Below are 5,514 nucleotides of genomic sequence, written 5' to 3'. Positions count from 1 at the left end.
CCCCAACTCACTTCCCTTGCTCAGTTTTCAAGCCTATCAAGTCAATTCTGAATTAGTTTGGCTTTCTGTGTAGCTTTCTTACACGGATCAAATTCACTATCCTTGTTATCCCAAGATCCAATCGATTACTAATTATATTCTTATTGAAAATGAAGACACATAGAATGGAGACATATAGACTGGAATAGTGGCTGAGAGATGGATTTCAGAGTCCGATGGATGAGCATTCAAAACTTACCAGATGTATAACCTTGGGAAAGTTATCTTGTGTAAACTTGGGCAAGGTCCCTGTGGACCCGAGGAGCCTTCCCTGTTGATGGGGCTAAATTGCATTTCCTTTCTCTGCTGTGAAGACTGAAGGTGTTCATGTCCACACAGCTCTTAGCTCACTGACTGGTTCAATAAATAAATGGCAGGTATTCTAGTTTATCTATTGCTTTCTTCTAGTACGGTACAAGCTGTCCTAAAATGACTGGTCATCTCTTGAGAGATGAACCGTTGAGTTTCTTGATCTATAAAACTTATGAACAGACCCCGGTGTATGATGACTTCGCCTAGTAAATGTTACAGAGGAAGACTCTCCCTGCACAGCCTGCAAGTTAGTTTCAATGCCCTGCTTTGCTTGAGAGAATATATAGTGAGACTCTGGTCAAGGCAGGGAGAGGATTTAGGAGTTGCAGAGTCTGTCCTGCTAAGACCTTGATTAGTTACGGCTGTTTTGAAAGAATCTAGAAAGATCCTAGATTCTTAATCACATAATTAAAAAGCAGGAAATAATTCCCCAAATCTCTTATCATTCAATAAAGGGTTAGTGTCCAAAATATATAAAGAACTTATAAAACTCAGCACTCCCCAAACAAATTATCCAATTAAAAATTAGGCAGAAGAGGGGCTCCTGGATGGCTCAGGCAATTAAGCATCTGCTTTTGGCTCAGGTTATGATCTCGAGTTGGGGTCCTGGGATGGAGCCCCAGGCTGGCTCTCTACCTAGTGGGGAGTCTGCTTCTCACTCTCCCTCTGCCCTTCCCCTGCTTATTCTTTCTCTCTCTCTCAAATAAATAAAATCTTTTAAAAAATGGGTAGAAGACATGAATAGAAGCTTTTCCAAAGATGACAAATAGGTGGCCAACACACACATGAAAAGATGCTCAATATCACTGTTCATCAGGGAAATACAAATCAAAACTACAATGAGATATTACTTCACATCTGTCATAATGGCTAAAATCAGCAATGCAAGAAACAGGTGTTGGAGAGGATGTGGAGAAAGGGGGACCCTCTTGCACTGCTGGTGGGAATGCACACTGATGCAGCCACTCTGGGAAACAGTGTGGAGGTTCCTCATACCCTAGGACCCAGCAATTGCACTACTAGGTATTTATCCAAAGAATATAAGATTACTAATTCAAAGCTTAGTTTTCAAAGCTCAATGCTTATAGAAGCATTCTCTACAGAAGCTGAATTATGGAACCAGCCCAAGTGTTCATCAACTGATGAACAGAGAAAGAAGAGGTGGTATGCATATACCAGCAATGGAATATTACTCAGCCATCAAAAAAGAATGAAATCCTGCCATTTGCAATGATATGGATGGAGCTGGAGGGTATCATGCTAAGCAGAATAAGTCAGAGAAAGACAAATACCATATGATTTTGCTCATATGTGGAATTTAAGAAATAAAACAAATGAGCAAAGGGGAAAAAAAGAGGGAGGCTAACCAAGGAACTGACTCTTAACTATAGAGAACAAACTGTTGGTTACCAGAGGGGAGGTGGGTGGGGGGATGGGTTAAATAGGTGATAGGGCTGAAGGAGGGCACATGTGATGGGCACCGGGTGTTAAACAGAAGTACTGAATCCCTATATTGTACACCTGAAACTAATATTACACTGTGTTAACTAACTGGAATAGAAATAAAAATTAAAAAAAAGAAACCCCAGAATAAACAACATTATACTACTACTCTCCAATGTGGTTTTGATGATATATTGTTTTTAACTTAATAAGACCTTAAGATTCCAGAGCCCATTACAATTTTCAGAATGTTTTTTACTTGGATGATCTATTTGATCCTTATAGTAACAATGTGAGGTGGTTATGATTATATTTATTGCTCTATTGTAGATTCAGCTTAGCTCAATGCCACTGAACATTTATTGAGCACCTACTGTGTGCCTGATATTCTTCTAGGTTCTGGGGTTTAACTCCCTTCACATGTAAATTAAGAGCATCCAAATGAGAACAACCAAAGTTTTTTTTTTTTTTTTTTTCTTGTTGTTGTTGTTGTAATCCAGAGCTCGCTATAGCGAAGGGTCAGCACCATCACTTGTGTTTGGTAGAACTCAGTGGCAGGCAGGGGAGTGGGAAGGCCTTACAGTGAGGAAAGCAGGTTTTAGCTATGCCCTGATCAGAGACTGTTGTCTTGGGGAAGCTGGAGGTGGACCATCTAGATGCAACGCAAGCTATGTTATTGGTTGATAGAGCATCATTGGCTTTTTCTGGTTGGTCCCAACTTGGAAGTGGGGCAAAAATTGGGGAAGCTGTCAGTTGTTGACCAAGTCTTGGCTGTTGCGGGCAGATTGCTGCAGAGGTTGTGGTTTGATTTCTTGGGCTGGTTGCTGCTGAAGTTGTGGGTCAGAATTCTGTCTGGCTGTTGTCTGTATAGTCAGCAACTCGGTAGGGTGGGTGACAAAATGGTAACAATATGGAGCATGGATTTTAGAGTCAGACAGATGAACATTCACATGAACTCCCCAGATGTGTAACCTCAGGCAAATTGCATAATCTGTGGACCTGAGTAGCCTTACTTGAGGCTACTTACGTGTCTGAGGGGATGAAAAAACTTCTTTAACCAACTTCTCTGGAATCATGAAACAAGTGAAGAGCTGAAGTTGAATCTGGGTTTTCCAGCTCTGTCCAGTGCTCTTCCTGTTGATGGCTTTGGAGTTTATAACTCACTTTGGGGAAGAAGTGGGCACAGATCTTTCTTTTGGTAAAATCGTAGGACACTTCTGAGCACGAGTAATTTCCTCTTGCATCTTCTGTGTTGCTGCAGATGGTGATCCTGAAACATCTTCCTTATTTGCCCTTAGAGTTTGACAAGAGAAACTTGGTCCAATAGCAGAGATGCTACAGAGCCCAGAATCATGTCTCCAACTTAGTAGCTGTGGCCTCCTTTTAGAGGCTATGTGACTATTTTTTGTGTTCCTTGAGATTTCCACCATTATTTGGTAACTCCCCAGACAGACACTCATTTCCTTTGTGGTTTTAACAGGTGCTTCACGTTTTACTCTACACCTCAGCTCCCTTGGCCATCTTTGGAAAGTTTGACAACTGTTCTGAGCACTCTTCCAATATTATGGCTTCACATATTCTCTCTTCATTTGTTATTTCACTAAGCAAAATTAACTAGGCAATGACTGGGTGGCAGGGAGTGTTGTAGGTGCGGGGAATACAGAAGGGAAAAGATTGTACATGTGAAAGTATATACAGCTCGCCAGGGAACCTTGTGAAAATGTGGATTCTGACTCAGTACGTCAGAGTATACCTACGGAGTCTGTTTCCAGTGAGTTCCGAGGAGATGCTACAGCTTTCAAGACCACAAATTGAGAAGGGTGGAGCTAGACAGCGTATGTGAAGCATCTAGCACACAGGGCTGCTGGTCACAGATGTCAGCTGTTAAATATATACCTAGTGAGCTGAGGGGAACCTTTCAGATTCTCATCGGATTATTGAGGTTGGATAATTAAATGATGCTGTCAATAGGGAGAACAGTTTAATAAAAGGCATTATGAGGTTTACTCACAGGTAAACATACTACTCCTTTTTTTTTTTTTTTTAAGATTTGAAAATGTAAATAACGCACTGAAAAAGCCCTTTGACAAAATGAGACCAATCTTTTAGAGAGATTGGATGGTACAGTAGAGAGAATGATCATTGCTGGAGCCACACAGCTTGGGGCTAGAAATGTGCTCTGTTCTTTTCCAACTGTGTGTACTAAGAAAATCCTAGTTCTTCCATCCGCATGTAGTGGATAATTTTATGGTCAAATGTGCAAATATGAAACTAGCTTTGTTCCCCTAATAACTGAACTAAGCTTATCTTTTAAGCTTCTCTGTTTCCTTAAGAGCAGAAAATGTAGTCATACCAAAACTTGGTAGACTCAAGCACATTTCCCTCAGTCCCTTTTATTTTATTTATTTATTAAAAGATTTTATTTATTTATTCACAGGAGACAGAGAGAGAGAGAGAGAGAGAGAGAGAGAGAGAGGCAGAGACACAGGCAGAGGGAGAAGCAGGCTCCATGCAGGGAGCCCCACATGGGACTTGATCCCGGGGCCCCAGGATCAGGCCCTGGGCTAAAGGCAGTGCTAAACCAATGGGCCACCCAGGCTGCCCTCCCTCAGTCCCTTTTAGATAAAATTTACTCGATTCAAGATTGCTCCCCTGCTCCTTCTTTTTCCATTCTTTTCCGAGATGTCTCAGCTCTGGAGAGTTCATGTGTGGTCCACTTGTTGATGGGAGGAAGCCTTTACTTCTCATTCCTGAGCTTTCTCATTTCTGTGTTGCTGCCTGGTGCTCTTCAACCTTGTCTATTTGCTCCTTGTCAATCTCTTTCTAGGCCTTATCTGCTGCTAAATTATCTACAGCAACAGTGTTTCTGGTCTCTGCGTCCTTGCAGACCATTTTGCATTCTTGTCTGCTGATCAGTCTCCCTATAGCCCACCTGACCAATCCTCAGGTACTTCTGGATTTTTCTTGGGGGCATGGAAAACATTTAAAAACTCATGTTTCTCAAGGATGTTTCTTACCTATATTTTATGTAATTATTCAATTAATATCAAGTGTCTCCTATGTAACAAGCATGGTGCTAGACACTGGCACCAAATTCTTAACCCTAACATAGTGCTTAGTTTACAATAGGTGCTTGAAAAAAGTTTACTGAACAAATGGATATCTCTTGACTTGAAAAACTTGTTAATGAGAGATTCCTAACTCTGGGAAACGAACTAGGGGTGGTGGAAGGGGAGGTGGGCAGGGGGTGGGGGTGACTGGGTGACGGACACTGAGGGGGGCACTTGATGGGATGAGCACTGGGTGTTATGCTATATGTTGGCAAATTGAACTCCAATAAAAAAAGAAATAAAAAAAAAGAAGAAATGGAAATATTTGGATAGATCAATGTTTCCCACTATAACAGTCATTCATGAAAATAAGTAGAAATGTTCCAGAATACTTTATTGAATACAATCTAATCTCCCCAGGGGTGAATGAAAATGACCTTTAATATCACAGGGCATGGAAGATACACCTTTAGAATGTACGTGATGTTGTAGAGATGTCAGACTACTGGCAGCATGTTCCGTAGCGCTCATGGGTGGTATCATTGATTTACTTATAGATTCCTGATTTACTTAAACCTTCACTGTGTCATTAATCCTAATACCTGATTATTCATTACTAGGGCAGTCCCTTACTACAGCTCATTTCCTGTTGTATCTTCCCTTCCTGGGC

This window comes from Canis lupus, chromosome 3, assembly GCF_011100685.1.
Source record: "Canis lupus familiaris isolate Mischka breed German Shepherd chromosome 3, alternate assembly UU_Cfam_GSD_1.0, whole genome shotgun sequence".
Taxonomy (NCBI): Eukaryota; Metazoa; Chordata; class Mammalia; order Carnivora; family Canidae; genus Canis; species Canis lupus.
The sequence above is the reverse complement of the archived record's forward strand: the minus strand, read 5'-3'. Positions refer to the sequence as shown.